This window comes from Rosa chinensis, chromosome 1 (assembly GCF_002994745.2).
Source record: "Rosa chinensis cultivar Old Blush chromosome 1, RchiOBHm-V2, whole genome shotgun sequence".
Lineage (NCBI taxonomy): Eukaryota > Viridiplantae > Streptophyta > Magnoliopsida > Rosales > Rosaceae > Rosa > Rosa chinensis.
In genome coordinates, this window is record NC_037088.1 from 18,647,929 (window position 1) to 18,666,391 (window position 18,463).

Genomic DNA, 18,463 nt, shown 5'->3' on the forward strand with positions numbered 1-18,463 from the left:
AGCAATGCAAGGCAAGCGAGCAACTAGCTGTAAGATACAGGGCATACAGGGACCTGAGGGAGCAAGAAGTGTACCTTGCAGAAGAAGAAAAAATGGTGGAGACGTCCATCTCACCATAGAGGACTTCAAAGCTAACGATGAAGTGCACAAGGATGCCGCAGACTTTGATTAGATTAGTCCTTTTATTTTCCAAGAATTTTTGTAATGGTAATATGCCTTAGTCAATAAATGACAATTGTATTAAACTCTTTCTTATGTGATGCACCTAATGAAATATGATGTCTAGGAAAGTCATTGAGATTAATGGTACTTAAGAGAGCCTCGCTCCACCAACATCTCTCTCTACTTTCCCGGTCATATTTGATTGGAGTTACCAAATGGATAGAGTGACTACAATGTGTCTTAGTTTGATTTTATTTTGGATTAGACTTTTTGGGACCTTTGATATAATCATTGGCTATCTTTATTAATAAAGTATCGTATTATTATTCGATGTCATGGACATGTTTTAATTCCGAACTTTATTATTTCAGTATGTTTCCTGGAGAGTTGGAATGCCTTGTTGATAGTGGCACCACACATACTATATTGCGACATAGGCAACTATTTCTATGGATGACGCCTAGTCGATCTTCTGTGACTACGATGGCTGGACCATCACAATTGATTCATGGTCGAGGACCAGCTCAATTTATGTTGCCAAATGGCACAAGTATTAATGTCACCGAAGCTCTATATGCTCCTAGGGCTGGAAGGACCCTATTGAGTTTTAAAGATATAAGAGCCAATGGTTTTCATGTGGAAACACATTGTGAGAATGGACAAGAGTTCCTTTGCATCACCTCTAATGACTACGGACATAAACGAGTATTAGAGAAACTTATGTGTCGACTTAGTGGGTTGTATGCAACCACTATTCGAATTATAGAATCCAACCATATCATGAGAGATGACTTATGAGATTCTTACACATATAGACTTTGGCATGACCGTTTGGGACACCTAGGTCGTGATATGATGATTCGTATATTAAAGATTTTACACGGACATCCATTTTTCAAAAAGAAAAGAAGTCAGAACCACAATTCGATCCAAGGTAGGGCTGGCACGGCCTACCCCCTGCGGCCCAAAAGTGGTATTGACGCCACCAATGCCTCCTTGGTTCCTTTTTCTACTTCTAAAGTCAATTGTGACTCTGTGGCTCAACCAGATACTTCCTTGGTTGCTTCTAAAGCCCATCTTTCATTTTGCAGAGCCTGCTCTTTGGTAAAATTAGGATCGAGACCATCCTATGCAAAGGACACTAAGGAAAATATTCCATTCTTACAAAGAATCCAAGGTGATATTTGTTGACATATCCAACCAACTTGCGGACCATTTAGATATTTTATGGTGTTGGTTGATGCATCGACACGATAGTCACATGTCATGCTATTGTCCACAAGAAATGCTGCATTTACTAAACTCCTAGCACAAATCATTAAATTAAGGGCTCACCACCCTGATCATCCCATTAAGTCAATTCGTCTTGACAATGTTGGAGAGTTTACATCAAAAACGTTTTATGACTATTGCATGTCCATTGGGATTGAGGTAGAACACCCTGTTCCTCATGTTCATACCCAAAATGGTCTCGCAGAAGCTGCCATTAAAAGACTTCAAATGGTCGCTAGAGCATTGGTTATGCGCACCAATCTCCCTGTTTCTGCTTGGGGCTATGCAATATTGCATGCAGCTGTGCTCATTCGTCTGAGGCCTACTGCCACTCAACCCTTTTCTGCATCCCAGATGGTTACTGGATATGAGCCTGATGTCTCACACTTACGCATATTTGGGTGTACAATTTATGTGTCAATTGCGCCGCCACAGCGCACCAAAATGGATCCTTAAAGACGATTAGGCATTTATGTTGGATATGACTCTTCAACAATTATCCGCTACTTAGAACCCTTGACAGGCGATCTATTTACCGCTAGATTTGCGGATTGTCACTTTGATGAGACAGTATTCTCGTCGTTAGGGGGAGATTAGAACAATAATGTTCAACAGAAACGACAGGAATTGTCGTGGTCTGTCCCCACTTTGTCTCATCTTGATCCCCGAACCGCACAGTCCGAAATTGAAGTGCGGAGAATTCTCGATCTTCAAAACATAGCAGACTCTATCCCTGATGCTTTTTCTGATATCGCTAAAGTGACAAGATCACATATACCTGCTGCAAACATGCCTGTAAGGATTGATGTCCCTAAAAATCATGGACATGGCGCCACCCCTAGGGGTATTGGGCTTAGCGCCGCCACCACTAATAGTGATGGCAATGTGGCTCAGGCTGAGCTCCCAGTAAGGAAACGTGGGAGGCCCAAAGGTTCGATGGATTCTCGCCCGAGAAAGAAAGCGAGTTTGGCACAGAAAGATCCATTAATCATCGACATAAATAACCCGTCTCATGAAGATATTCTGGATTATGGTTATGTCCAAGAGACATCATTGGGGGACGCTCCAATGTTAGAACCAATTCCAGGAAATAGTGAGATCTCCATAAATTACACTAGTGTACATGAGACGTTGAAGCGAGATTCTATTATCCTTGATGATGTGTTTGCATATTCTATTGCTAAAGGAATTATAGAACACGATGATATCGAACCTCGCTCTGTTGAAGAATTTCAACGAAGAGCAGACTAGCCTAAATGGAAAGATGCGATCCAGATTGAATTGGATTCACTAACAAAGAGACAGATATTTGGGCCTATAACGCTGACACCCCCAAGTATAAAGCCTGTTGGCCATAAATGGGTCTTTGTTAGAAAGCGTAATGAGAAAAATGAGGTTGTTAGATACAAAGCCCGCCTTGTGGCGCAAGTTTTCTCACAACGCCCTGGAATCGACTACGAGGAGACATATTCTCCCGTAATGGACGTTATAACGTTCCGCTACCTTGTCAGTTTGGTAGTTTCCGAAAAACTTGACATGCACCTTATGGATGTGGTTACAGCATATCTCTATGGGGATCTAGATTCAGAGATATATATGAAGGTTCCAGATGGACTTCAATTACCCAAGTCAAGTGGCTCTAAACCACGGAGCGCGTTTTCAATAAGATTGAGACGCTCACTATATGGATTGAAACAATCCGGACGGGATATAAGAACAATGAAACATGCCCATGCGTGTTTATAAAAAGGACAAGTTCCGGATTTGCAATTGTAGCAGTTTATGTCTGCTAAATCACCTAATTAACCATCTCTGTCCAGAGTCATTGTATTTTGTAATTGCTTGATCTTAGCTTCCTCTTCATTATGTAATTGCCTAAATTAAAGATCTAATTAGCTAACTCATTGTAATTGCGTAGACTAAGGATCTAGATAGCTTAGACAGAGGATCTAGATAGCTGTAATTTAGTAATCCTTTGTGTATATATAATGCTTTCCTCACAATGAGAAGAATAGACAGCAAATTCTATAAATCCTTTTAATGTCGATGACATGAACCTAATTGGAACTCTAGATGAGTTAAAGGAAATTGCTAGGTACTTGAAATCCGAATTTGAGATGAAAGATCTTGGGAAAACACGGTTTTGCCTCGGACTAGAACTCGAGCACCGTAGTGATGGGATTATGATCCATCAGTCAGCATATACTAAAAAATTATTAAGGCGCTTTAATGAAAATAAAGCAAAGCCTATGAGTACTCCCATGATCGGTTGTAGTGTTGAGCCTGAAAAAGATTTGTTTCGTCCAAGGGATGAGGACGAAGACTTATTAGAGGCTGAAGTGCCCTATCTAAGTGCAATAGGCGCATTATTGTACTTAGCTCAATGCACAAGACCAGACATCTCATTCACAGTGAACTTGTTAGCTCGACACAGTTCTGCGCCAACATGCCGCCATTGGATTGGCATAAAGACATCCTTTCGATACTTGAGAGGTACGATTGATATGAGCTTGTTCTATCCCTACAGAGAGAAAAGAAATAACAGAAGTGTGGAATCGGACTTCACAAGGCGAAACGCCACCTTCCATGCTCCTCCTCCCCTCCATCAAAATGACAACGATGTCTTGATGGGTTTTGCTGATGCAGGGTATCTCTCTGACCTTCACAAAGGTCGCTCCCAAACGGGTTATGTCTTTACCATGGGAAGCACTGCGATATCTTGGAGGTCTCCAAAGCAGACCCTTATTGCTACTTCCTCAAATCATGCAGAGATTATCGCTCTACATGAAGCCGTGCGAGAATGCATATGGCTAAGGTCTGTAGTTAGACACATTCGAGGAACTTGTTGTTTGAAGTCTACCACAGATGAACCTACATGCATTTATGAAGATAATACAGCTTGTACCGAGCAAATGAAGTTAGGTTTCATCAAGGGCGACAACACCAAACATATATCGCTTAAGTTCTTTTACAATCAGCAACAACAAACACTTCTAAATATTGAAGTGAATCAAATCCGTTCAGAGGATAATGTAGAGGACTTGTTTACCAAGTCATTACCTAAATCCACCTTCAAGAAACATGTGAAGAGCATCGGATTAAGAAAGTTATCCAAACTCCCATAATTGTAGAAATCAGGGGGAGACCTTGACATCAGGAGGAGGTATGATGTCTACATGTTCGATTTCGAAGAGTGAATGACGTGTTGTGCTCTTTTTGCCCTTCGACCAGGGTTATTTTTGTCCCACAGGGGTTTTGTTACCTGGCAAGGTTTTTAGTGAGGCAACGATTCAAGCGTCATCACCAAGTTTGAGCGGCACCAAGTTGAAGGATGTCGACTACTCCACATTCACGCGCGTTGTGCTCTTTTTCTCCTTCGACTAAGGTTGTTTTTTTCCTACAGGGTTTTTATTACTTGCCAAGGTTTTTGAGGAGGCAACTTAGAAGCGCGTAGCAGAAGCAACACTATTGACATGGAATATCCAAGGGGGAGTGTTCTAAATGATAATGAATATTCATGCAATAGGTATTGCTTGATGTATGCGATTGGCATACTTGTAATGTACGATTGACATACTTGTAATGTGCGATTGACAGATTCGTAATATGCGATTGACAGACTCGTAATGTGCGAGTGATTAGTATAGCTATTATGTTTTACCTTTTGTATACATGATGTAACCCTATATCAACCTCATGGTGAGATGAATACAATACAACAATTTTTCCAATTCTCTACAACATAAGTCTTTTTTTCTTTTTCTTTTCTCAGAGGCAATGACTTAGTAGACTTGGAAAATCATTACTTTGATGCTTTGATGGGAGAAGGAAATTATCTGGTGTTGATTAAAAATAGAATTTATTTTAAAAATATAGTTACTATGGAGAAGAAAGGATTATAATCATATGGTCATCTTACGACTTGGACGACTTTTTCCCTTTTTCTTTTTCTTTACTCGGAGATGACGATTTGGAAGACTTGGAAAGATCTGGGAAAATTCTGCACCCTTTCCCAGCGGCACTCTTCTGATGGCAAACCACTTCCTTACCTGATCATCAATTTTCTCCGAAAACGGTCAGACCAATTCACTGTTGGCAATGATAACGCATACGGCATACATCTGACTATCAGATCCTCTACGTTTATGAACAATTAAGAAGTACCTCAAAAACCAAACGCACACTGAATAGGAAATAGGAAGCCAGCCAACGTTGCTCAAGGAGGCCAAAGTTCATTGCTGATCTCAACCTCTTAACTGGAAATAGCATCATCCGACGCTTGTTCTTTCCTAACATAACTAGAGGTACTTGCTCCTCTTTCTTAAGGTGCCAGTATGGTAACCCCAGATGCCATCCATATATGCTGCTTAGTTGATGCAACTACCATTGTGCTAATTCCAAATCTTACTAACCACTCATGAACTAAAAGCTTATAAAACCAACAAATCTCAACCTGAAAAATCTGAGAACAAAGAGGAACACCAAACCTGAAAAATCTTGAAATTCTGATTAGCTCTTGCACTTGGAATCTTGAAGTCTAAAGATTCTTTTCAAGTCTCAGCCTCAAATCTCTTTGTCTCTGAAATAATACATCTGAACGCATGGCATTCTTGTCGGAACTCTTAAGTGGGATAGGGTACGGTTGGTGAATAGCAAGTACTCTTTCTCTTTCTCATCAACATTAAGCAGGACATTATCCAAATAAGGAACGTGACTAGCATCTCTGAGTCTGCTGGTTATTTCTTGCAACATCAATGCAATGTGGCTCTTCTCTGTCAATTTTGATATCTGTTCAGCTGCATATGCTGCCATTTCAACCTTTTTGTGGGTTCAACACACAGCCAAGAGACAACCCCAAATGACATCATCATTAGGTTCCATTGGCATGCACTTTATCAGATCAACAGCTTCTTCCAAGAGCCCGGCTCAGCCTAGTAGATCGACTGTGCAACCGTAATGAACAATATGAGGGAAAATGCCATGGACCAACTGCATTGACATGAAATGTTCCGTCCATGTTCCAAAAGACCAACATTGCTGCATGCTGTTAGTACTGCCACAAAGACTACTTCATCTGGTTTCACTCCTTGGTTAAGAATGTCATCGAAAAGCTCTAGAGCTCGCTCCCCATTTCCTTCCAGGGCCATTGCTCCGATGGCTGCTGTCCAAGCAGAAACATCTCTTCATCCCATGTTATTGAACACCTTCATTGCATTTTGAGGGTCGCTACATCTAGCAAACATGTCAACTAAAGCTGTCCCGAGCATCATATCACAGTCAATTGTGTTTTTTATTCTGGATATAAGCAGGAGTCAACTTTGCAAGATCAAGAGCTCCTAGATATCCGCAGGTAGATGCAACCTCCACCATGGTCAACCTATCTCCTTTTATTCCCTCAGTCCGCATCACCCGGAAAAGTTCAATTGCTTCCTCAAACTATTTCAAAAAGCCGCTTTGCAGCATCAGTAGCTCTACATTTCATATAATATCAACAAGTGAATTCACCATAAGCATATTACTCTTCAGTTCAGACTCCCAAGTTAAGCGCTCATCCTTCAACTTTGCGTAAGCAGAAATGACACACACCAGAGTCACCGAATTGTGCTTAGCCACCATCTCGGAAAAACAAAGAAACAGCCTCCTTTGGCAGATACCTCCAACCATAACCACAAATCAAACTAGTCCACGACAAGTGTTTCTCCCAAGCATTTCATCAAACACCTTCTGGGCATAATCCAAGTGCCCACATTCTGCGTAGAAATGAATCAAAAAATTCCCAATAAACACAGCTTCCTCCAAACCCATCTTCACAAGCGAACCATGGAGCTGAACCCCCTTCACAGAAATCCCAATAGCCTGAACCACCATGTGAACATAGAGCCCAATAGCCTCGTCACTAAGCCCAGCACTAGAGTAATCCCTTTGTCAGAGAACTGTACATAATCAATACACCCTCTGTTTCTTCTTCTTCTTCTTCTTCAAGGAACAAGTCGAAGGCTTTTCGAGCATGTGCTAATGAGAGCTTGGTGACATTAGAGGGTCTGTGACTGACGCCTCTCTTAGTGATGTGACAGTGACAGTGACGTTGCTTCACTTGGTTTCTGGTTTTACAGTTTTTTAGTGACCCAGTTGGACAAGTGTCCTTCGATATGGATTCGGGTTCGGGTTCGGATTCGGGTTCGGGTTCGTTTTGGTAAAACCAACTAAGCTCGACAGATATAAAGGCAACCCAAACCCCAGCTTCATTTCAGCTCCACACTCCATAGTAATTTTGTGAAACTGAAAAGTGACAAATAAATTAAATTTTGATAAATAAAATTCTTTTGTATATTAAAGTAAGAGAGAAGTTAACTCAGTGGTTAGAACACCCACTACCTAAGATCAAGGTCCTGGGTTCGAGTTACTATGAGGGTAGGAGTGAAATTCTTTGATCTTCTTATAAAAAGAAGAAAAAAGAGTAATAGAAAAGAACTTTAGATCATCAAGGAAGAATCAATACAATAAGACCACTTCTTTGATCATCTAGAGTATCCACTTCCTTATTCCTGCTGAACCTAACCAATGCCGTTTGGTTTTCTAATAATATCTCATTCCTTAAACCCTGTCTTCTTGAACCTATACCGAAAAATGTAAATTTTGGGACCTGGGGTGGTTAACCCAAGTAGTAAGCGAGGGTGGGAAATTGGGTTAGGATTCGGCTTCAGGGGTTCAGTCCTCTCCAATGTGACCAAAAAATGCAAATTTTGTGCTGTTTCCATTGTTTGATTAGGACTCTTTGGATCTGTTGGTGAGCTCGTGAGTATGACCGGCCACCAGCTTCAGGCACATGTAGGAACTGGAAATTGGATGAATTCTGAAAACTTGTACTTGAAGGTTACACTTCAGAATGCCATCGACTCTCTGTAATTCCTATTGGTGAAATTGAGCTTGACAGATATAGACGACCCTAATTGGCTTCATTTTCTATTGGTATAGGAATATACTGCAGCAACACATCTGTTGCTTAAAAACGTTATATATGTGTTTGAACCCAAAATAACATTTTTTCCCAACAAGGGGGACTCGAAGAAATCCGGGCCAATATCCGTGGCCCAAGTTATTTATTTGCGGCAAGTTTGAAATATATTGTTTTGAGGCTAATCAAAGCCTACTTGGAGATCAAGCGATCTTGAGGCAAATTTGGACATTCCTTTATTTACTAGTGATTATCAAATCTTTGATAATTAAGGATGATTTACTTGCTTGAATGCCAACATGTGTACGAGAGGAGCCATGCCAATCTTCCCATACAATTAATATATTCGCAAGTGGATGCAATTAATATATATATATATGGTGGTTCATGCATGGTGAAGCAATCAAGGAAGAGATAGCATGGTGGGCCATCAACTATTTGCAGCCAATAAGATGCATGCAAGGAACCAAGTTTTCCCATTCAGTCAAGCAATTAAGGTGGACGTGAAAACACTTCAAGGGGATTGCAATAAATAGGGGTGATATAATTATGCATGATTGCATAGCTACAGAGTCCCCGCGAGCATATATATGAACATATACGTGCATATCCAAGCGGCTCGCGACCAAAAGGAAGATTGCATTCAGGACTCTAAGAGGCAATTAATCTTTGCCTATATTCTAGCGACGACAGAGGCGGATAATTATTAATTATTACTTACGATAGTTATCAAAACTATTAAGAGTTTTGATGTGATTCAAGGCCAATAACTGTGGCCTAAAATATAGTATTTCATTCATATTTGGAAAGTGAATCTGCAGCAGCCTATATATAGAGGCTAAAGACGATACAGAAGACCTCTCAGAAATCAACTAATCCCAGCGATTACAAAGCCTCCCCGGAGCAAACCTTCAATCTCGTTGAAACCCGGTGACCGCCCGCCAGTCCTAGTCTCCTCGCGAGCCGACTGTCAGCCTCCCCAGATCAACCCGGCGACCGTGCTTCCAGTCCCAGTCTCCTCGCGAGCCGACTGCCAGTACTACTGCCACCGACACAACCAGCGAAGCAAGGGTAACGCCCTCACAATCCAGCGAAGCTAAAGTCACGCTTTAGCAAAACCCGTGCTTTCTCCAACTTCCCAGTGATTGCTCTGCTCAGCCTTCAACGTTGAGTATCGATTCAGTGAACGCGAAGAAACCACAACCAAAGCCCTTACCCGCGTAAGGCAAGAAGTCCTTTTCCGAAAGGCAAGAAAAGAACCCTGTGACGAGGTTGGTGCTCTCCTCGTCCACAGCGCTTGAAGAAGAAGTCAGGTCACGGGACTACCCCAACGACTGCACCCCGCGGTGCTGGCACGCCTGCGCAACCACTCGCTCAAAAGAGACTGTTTGCACACCAGCTGGTTTTGGAGCCAAACATTTTGGCACGCCTAGTGGGACCATCATTGGGATCAAGCTAAAGTCTTTTGTGTTCACCATCATTGGGATGCCAGAGGAAAAGCTTTACCAAAGGAGATTCCTAAAGTGAAAAGATGGCCAGTGTTGCCACCAATTATGACGACATTACAACAGAAGAGGCTTTTGTTTCGAAGCCTATCCCGGAAGGAGCGACCATTGAGGAAACACTCGCGATCCTCATGGAGAATGTCGAGAATCATCTCAAGAAGATGAACGCTGATTTTGCCAGGGAAACCGCGAAGGCGAATCGGATCGCACGCGAACTGAACGAGCGTATCGCCCAACAGACTGAGGATACCAAGCGACAAAAGCAAGTCATGGAGGCCGTCGCGAACCAAAACAAGCATACCTCATCGGAGTTCGCGACCTTGCGCAAGGAAGGTCCCAACTTGACTACTACTCAAGTCGGTTCACAGCAAGGTGAATTGGAAAGCCAAAAATCTTCGCGCGAAGAGGTTATTTCTGAGGTTGAATTGCCTACAGATGGCAATAAACCTAAATGCCTCATTAATGAGTCACGGCCTTACATAGAGGCTTTGCATGGAGAAGATGGTCAACAAGATTGTTCCTCTGACAATATAATTGTTTCAGAACAAATATATGATTTCTCCACTGATCAAGCCAAATACGTGGCTGTTAATCAGATGCATGGGGGCATGATATTGTCCAGGTTCACCCCCTTAATAACCAGAAGCAGCTGTATGATCAATTTAATTATGGTTATGCTACTGGACGTCATCATGACCAAGGTAATCAAAGCCACAATCAACTTAACTATGAATTAAGTTGTTATATGGCTGCTGGACGTCCTCATCATGCAGAAGGTCAAGAGTGTGGTCCCCTTAATTATCAATTAAGGCATGGGCCACTTGATTATCAATTATGTTTTGGTCTTGAGAAGCCAATCTGTGGCTTTATTAATCAATTCAATTTGAAGATCTTCATATATGTTTCAAGGCCAGTCAGTGGCTTTGAAACTTGTAAAGAAGGATTCGGTGACCCCAAGTCCAGTCTTGATACAGAGCCAATCTATGATGAATATGATGATAATTATAATTTAATTATTGGTTCCAAAAATCATATGCAGGAGTACAAGTTCTTTGAAGCTCTTGATAGGGAGAATTTAGACCAACAAGTGGTCAAATACAAAAGCCAACCTGCTGTGGCTTATTCTGAAGACACTATGTTCTATGACATGGTAGTTGGCGACAAAGCCGATATTGGGACATCTTCATCTCCAAAAGTGCAATTGAAGATCATGCTTCGCCAAGCAACAAAGATACTTGGGGGGCAATATTACTCCTTCTACGAGCCAAATTTCTTTCAAGTGTTCGATGTGAAGTATCTTTGTTATTTTCTTACAAGCTTCTGCGAGAGGGATTTTCATGCTATAAATTTTGATGCATCGGAGATTGAAGTGAAGCATAGGTGGCCTCCCCCGTGGCCTTCTAGAGGTTAGCCAAACGCACTGATGCTAGCTTCTTTATTTACTTCTAATTTTTAGTTTGCATCTTTCTTTTAGTTAGTTTTTTTTTTTTTTAAAAAAAATAGAAAAAAAAAAATACAAAAAGAGAGTTATGCGGCGAGCGACCGCTAAGCGAGCGGCCGCGAGCGAAGAGAGGGCGAAGAGCGCAGGGCTGCGAGCAAATTGGTCGCGAAGAGAATGAGTTCAACAGTGACATTCAACGAACGGTCGCGGGGCAAGGGGTTATCAAACGCTCGCAAGGACATTTCGCGAACGCACAGCTACGCGAAGCTCATCGCTAAAATCCCTTCACCAAGTTCGAGGAAGCGGTGCTCGTTGAATTAGGCCAAGGGTACTTAGGCCCAGTGCAGTCCCGTCAGCGAGACAAGATCTAACGAAGAGCTGCGCCAGAACTCCTTCCACCAAGAGGCACGCTCTGAGGCAAAGTCAATCAAAGAACCATTGAGTGGTACAATATACCAATTCCAGTGGTAGACGTCGAGGCAGAGCAAAGCGGAGGACTTTCGACGCTAAAGCACTTTCAGAGAGAGTTTCCTCTGGCAGCGAGCAAAACCGTGGGGAGCTACATGTCCAATCCGGAGTAATCTCCCACTGTTTCTACGAAGAATCAAGTTCAATCCCCATGACCCAGTGATTGGTTGTGCTTTTTGTTTATAGATTGTTCCTCTGTGGGCTGTTTCTGGTGGATTTTCATCATAAATGTGGGAATTTGAGATATGCACACAAGATGTTCGGTGGAATGCCTGAAAGAAACCTCCTATGAAGATGACGTGCTCTGCAGACTTGGGGGGCAGAACTGGAGATTACAGGGGAATATCAGTCCCCAAAAAAGAGCTCACTAGCCTTCTCGTGATGATGGAATTTCAGAGTTTGAAGATTTTCATGAGAAAAGAGCAGTAGCAGACAGAAGTCGTTTCGCCAGGGTAGTTTTCCTTGGCTATTGCTTCACAATTGCACCATGGGATGTTCTATAGTGTATTCAACTACGCGCAGATGATCAGCAGATTGATGATTAACACAAGTGATGTATGCCAATTACAGTGGCAGTATGCATTGATTTGCAGGGGAGGAAAGCATTCTTGTTTGATTGTTATTTCTTCTTTGTAAAAAGAATGCATCTGAGGTGGTGAAGAGGAACAAAGAGAGGCGCAGATGAAGAGCATAATTCTGGGCCAAATTCCATTTTTTCTTGGCCAAATTTTGGGGGCGTAAGCTTTTGGATGCTCTTGTTTTTCTTGGTTCATGCTTGGAGGGCAACGGAGCTGCCGCAAGAAGACGTCGCTACATTGCAATGGTCCAGAGCTTGAGGAAAGAAATCTTCCCCTAGATGTGATAATGCTGCTATGAAGTTAACTACTTTCTAGGTTCTTTGTCTATATGCTTTTCTGCAATTTTACTCCATTTGATGTCGAGGTCTGAGGGGTATTGCTACGAGCCAACATTTCCAAGGTGTGAGATTTCAAAGTCGATCTAAGGCCTAGCTAATGGGACTACGAACTGTTAGAGCCAATTACGGCTTGGAAAATCTTTATGACCAGGCTAAAATACAAGAGTGTGATCATCAATATTCAAGGCCAGTACATGATGTGGCCTTTTTGTCATATTCAAGTTTCAAAGCTGTCAGAGATACAGGGTTTCGAGGTTTCTTCACAACCCTAAGAAAAATTAAGTGGAATTCCTATATACTTGGTAGCTCGTCTCATAAGCCTATTATGCCTACACCGATGTTGGGCTCAAAGTTGTGGACATTGTGGTCAAAGCGGAGAAAAGCATATTCTCCATGCATAGCTCAGCAGATTCTTATCTATTACAGATAAAAGTGGTTTTATTTAATTAGCTAGCCTATATGTTTATACATATTTATGCCTACCTAGAGGCAACGTCACAATAGCTATCAGAGCCAATTGTGGTTTTGAAATACACGTGGTTGATCATTATCAATAAGGCCAACGTCTGTGGCCTTTGATTATGGGAAGCATTTATCTTATTTCAAGACGTTGGACATGGATGGGGAGCAACGTTTGGTGGTTAGTCATGGATTGCCGACTGCGCGCTAGCAGTTCCTCATTAACAAGCGGAAGATGGAAGTGCATAGTCTGGCCTACATCTTAGTGTGCAAAAGAAGAGAGGCCGGGGATAATTCTTTCATGCAAGGCATATGTGATTCAAGGCCCAGGTCATGCTTATTATATGATTATTAGTTAATCAATGTGCCACTGCGATAATCAACTACCTCACTGTTCGTCAAGATGATTTTACAACATTCATGCTCCATGGCCTATTCAGCGGCCTATATACTTAATCAGTCAAGTGATTTCAAGTTTGTACTTATTATGAAGCCAATGCGAGTGGCTTTAAAGCGACGTCATTGCAGGGCTACTGCTGACTCAAGACCTCTTCAGTCAAGATGGGGAACTTTGACTTCGAGGTCTAGGGGGCAATGTTTGAACCCAAAATAACATTTTTTCCCAACAAGGGGGACTCGAAGAAATCCGGGCCAATATCCGTGGCCCAAGTTATTTATTTGCGGCAAGTTTGAAATATATTGTTTTGAGGTTAATCAAAGCCTACTTGGAGATCAAGCGATCTTGAGGCAAATTTGGACATTCCTTTATTTACTAGTGATTATCAAATCTTTGATAATTAAGGATGATTTATTTGCTTGAATGCCAACATGTGTACGAGAGGAGCCATGCCAATCTTCCCATACAATTAATATATTCGCAAGTGGATGCAATTAATATATATATATGGTGGTTCATGCATGGTGAAGCAATCAAGGAAGAGATAGCATGGTGGGCCATCAACTATTTGCAGCCAATAAGATGCATGCAAGGAACCAAGTTTTCCCATTCAGTCAAGCAATTAAGGTGGACGTGAAAACACTTCAAGGGGATTGCAATAAATAGCGGTGATATAATTATGCATGATTGCATAGCTACAGAGTCCCCGCGAGCATATATATGAACATATACGTGCATATCCAAGCGGCTCGCGACCAAAAGGAAGATTGCATTCAGGACTCTAAGAGGCAATTAATCTTTGCCTATATTCTAGCGACGACAGAGGCGGATAATTATTAATTATTACTTACGATAGTTATCAAAACTATTAAGAGTTTTGATGTGATTCAAGGCCAATAACTGTGGCCTAAAATATAGTATTTCATTCATATTTGGAAAGTGAATCTGCAACAGCCTATATATAGAGGCTAAAGACGATACAGAAGACCTCTCAGAAATAAACTAATCCCAGCGATTACAAAGCCTCCCCGGAGCAAACCTTCAACCTCGTTGAAACCCGGTGACCGCCCGCCAGTCCTAGTCTCCTCGCGAGCCGACTGTCAGCCTCACCAGATCAACCCGGCGACCGTGCTTCCAGTCCCAGTCTCCTCGCGAGCCGACTGCCAGTACTACTGCCACCGACACAACCAGCGAAGCAAGGGTAACGCCCTCGCAACCCAGCGAAGCTAAAGTCACACTTTAGCAAAACCCGTGCTTTCTCCAACTTCCCAGTGATTGCTCTGCTCAGCCTTCAACGTTGAGTATCGATTCAGTGAACGCGAAGAAACCACAACCAAAGCCCTTACCCGCGTAAGGCAAGAAGTCCTTTTCCGAAAGGCAAGAAAAGAACCCTGTGACGAGGTTGGTGCTCTCCTCGTCCACAGCGCTTGAAGAAGAAGTCAGGTCATGGGACTACCCCAACGACTGCACCCCGCGGTGCTGGCACGCCTGCGCAACCACTCGCTCAAAAGAGACTGTTTGCACACCAGCTGGTTTTGGAGCCAAACAATATGAAACATGTGAAGCAAAAGGAAATGGATGTATAAATCTGACTCACAATGTACCAGTGGACGTCCAGTTTTGATTTAATGCTATCCAATCAAGGAAATCGCTAGGGAAAAGGAAATACAATGAAAATCAAGATTTTTTTAGCACATTAAGCACAATGATACTACAAAGAGATGACAATGGACACAGATGATAATCCAGATTTTATGTGCAGAGAAATGATCATTTCTAGAACTCAGATTTAATGACCTAAATTTTCAAGATTTGTTGTTAATATGACTAGTAGGATGCCACTCTAATTTCAGAACTTGTTTAGTACACACTACAGAAGGTTAGTGATCTTTAACCTTGAAATGTAACAAGCACTTTTTTTTTTTTTTTTATGTGAAACAAACTCCCCAGTCACCATACAGCAGAAGCACCATGGTGATGGGTTTGCTACTTCCTCTTGAGTTACAAAACAAGGAAATGAAAAGACACATGCACTTATTCTTAGCATCAGATTACAAATATTTACATCTCATTTTCAGAACTCAATTAAGCATTGTTAACTGCAAAAGACTAGCTTGTTAGAAAGAGCCTTTGATATTGCCGTGATGGTATTTGGAGTTGTCCTGCAGCAGCCTCCAAACAGGGAAGCCCCAGCCGACCTCACGCCACTTCTCTATGATTATGTCTGCAAACACCTCATCAACCCGTCCACTCCATGACTGCAATGGAAAGCACATGCAATCAAGACTTTTTCACAAACATGTTAATTCAACATTTTCATCATCCATGGAACAGTTCATCATATACAGGGAAGATTGGTTTCATATTTTTACCAACAAATGGTACAAGATTCACCATTTGGTAATTTAACATCATATCTCACAAAAGAACATTACTTTGTCAATTATATCATGAATGAAATGATCTAAAACCAAATGCTATAAGTGAAAGAGTAGGCCAAGAAGCACTGTGCATTCATACAGAAGGAGACTTACCACCTATTGCTTGCTCTGACCATCATAGGTCTCACCACTGTTGTGGTATATCACTATTGGTTTGCTTGTTACCTGCAAATTTGATAGGCAAAGGAACATTAATTATATGAAAATGTTAAGGGGATAAGTTACGTATGCTAATTTATTCCAATTATATATCGAAAGATCGTACCCATTAAACAAGAAAAACTAAGAAGAGAATCTTTGAAATATGTAGGACGAGATATTTTATCTTTTGAACATTGAATAAGAAAACTACATCAACGTACTAGGAAGAGAAACGAATGAGGAGCAAGGGAAATACATACATTTACTTCTAGTTTATCTGCAATCGTCTCAAATTCAGACAGATCAGCATGCACCCGATCTTGCCTGAATCTGCAACCATTCCAAGTGAATGTTTATATTTCCCACTGCAAACAGAAGCAACATTCAAAATGCATGTATAACATTAAACACCCAAAAACATTATTACTAGATAACATTAATTAAAATGTAAGTAACAAAGTGAAACCAAATATTAATACTGAATCATGTCAACCAATTTGTATGGAGTATGGACTACCTTGATTTGCAGAGCCTAGCTGATTCCCACCAATAGTCTCCTACAACAGTGGGATCAACTGATAATCAACAATCTTATCAAAAAGAAAAAAACTTTAAGATTTTGGTTAAAATGATGCATTTCATATTCGTGCTTAATCCGTGGACCATGTGGACAATGCAACATCATGCCTGTTTAACATGATATGTATCGATAAAATTGTAAGCAACAACATATGGGCACTTGAGCCTAGAATTACTAGGAAAAGAGCATCAGCAAGAGTACAGCTCGAGGAGATAGCTATATACCTTTGCTTCTAGCTTATTTGCATTCGTCTCAAATTCAGTTAGATCAGCATTCAGCATGTAGTCAAATTGGCCAGAGTCTGTAACCTTTCCGAGTGGAAAATCTATAGTCCCCACTGCAGACGAAAAAAAAAAATTGCAGGATATCAATCGTATAGCAACACAATAACAAAATGAAAGCAAAGAAAATGAACCAGAAACAAATGATAATAATGGATCATATCAACCAGGTTGTATGAACTACCTTAATTTGCATGGCCTAGCTAGCTGATTACCACCAATACTCTCCTACAACAATGGAATCAATTGAGGACAAATTCACCAATTTTGATAGCATAAAACAATCATTCCTATAAAAACACGAAATATGCAGAATTATAGAACAGGGAAGAAAGCCAAACCTGAAAATAGCAGCTAGTCTCTGAAAGAACGTACGTATCGAATTGGGATGAAGATTTGCTTGCCAATTAGAAGTCTGGAAGATTTGATCTGAGGTGGATGCAGATGAAGATGCATAGTAATCGGGGATGGGAAGCATTGATGGTTACTCCTGCAACTCTTCATTTGGGGGGAGTAAAATTGAAAATAAGAATTGAACGCGATGTGGTTGGCGTACGAGGTGAACCCCACTGCTTTTCAATTGAGGGGAGTAAAATTGAACTTGACAGTGATAACGCGACCAATAACCCTTTTCATCCACCTTTCCCTTTATTTCATCAGATAATGGAATATAAGTTAGCCACATTTCGTCTGGCGTTGAACCGTGAAACTTGGAATACTGATCTTTGAGTACCCCATTGATGGAAATATCAGTTCGATAGCGAATTACATTAATAGAAGTTTCCACAACAGGACCAACAGCCAGTCCCATGTTCTCCCAATTCAATAGGCCTGGGATTTCAAAACAAATTGCACATTTATTCTCCTTCGAACAATCGAAACACTTCGGAAACTCACTACCGGATGATACAAGACTAAACCGGGAGTTGTAATCAACAGCCTCATTCGAAATATGGAACCACTTCCGAACCTCACTAGCGGGTAATACAAGCCTAAACCGGGACTTCAGCAATAAAAATGTCAACCATGTCAATACCGCACGTATTCTTTCAGGTCAGAAATGTTTAAGTATAATGTATTTGAGAGATATTGATGAGAGAGATGTGTTCTTATTATTGAGAATAGGAGCCCTATATATAGGGATTACAAAGTGCTAGTTCTAATGTTACAAGGAATACCAATCCGTGTAGGATTGGGAAATCTAGAACCTTCTCTCCTATTGCTACTCCTAGTTTGATAAGGCACACTAAATCGATATTCCTTCAACACTCCCCCTTGTGCCGCTTCAAACTTGGTGGTGACGCTTCATCCGTTGCCTCGTTAAAAACCTTGCCAGGTAACAAAAAACCCTGTGGGATAAAAATAACCCTGGTCGAAGGACAAAAAGAGCACAACACGTCCTTCACTCTTCGAGATCGAACATGTAGACATCATAACTCCCCCTG

General features: G+C 41.4%; 1 long non-coding RNA gene and 2 pseudogenes across 2 annotated transcripts; all 3 read right to left on the reverse strand.

Annotated features, from left to right (window-relative positions):
* Positions 1-5,969: 5,969 nt before the first annotated feature.
* On the reverse strand, positions 5,970-6,870 carry LOC121048860 (annotated as a pseudogene).
* Positions 6,612-8,192, reverse strand: LOC112202911 (annotated as a pseudogene).
* Positions 8,193-15,386: 7,194 nt separating this feature from the next.
* Positions 15,387-18,019, reverse strand: LOC112186415. Of its 2 annotated transcripts, none has more exons than XR_002930785.2 (7): positions 17,360-18,019; positions 17,203-17,246; positions 16,962-17,062; positions 16,675-16,714; positions 16,418-16,522; positions 16,110-16,181; positions 15,387-15,833 (listed from the first exon to the last, which is right to left on the reverse strand). It is a non-coding gene; the product is annotated as an uncharacterized LOC112186415 (long non-coding RNA). The 2 variants fall into 2 exon arrangements; XR_005808511.1 differs by having other exon boundaries at positions 16,962-17,074.
* Positions 18,020-18,463: the final 444 nt, after the last annotated feature.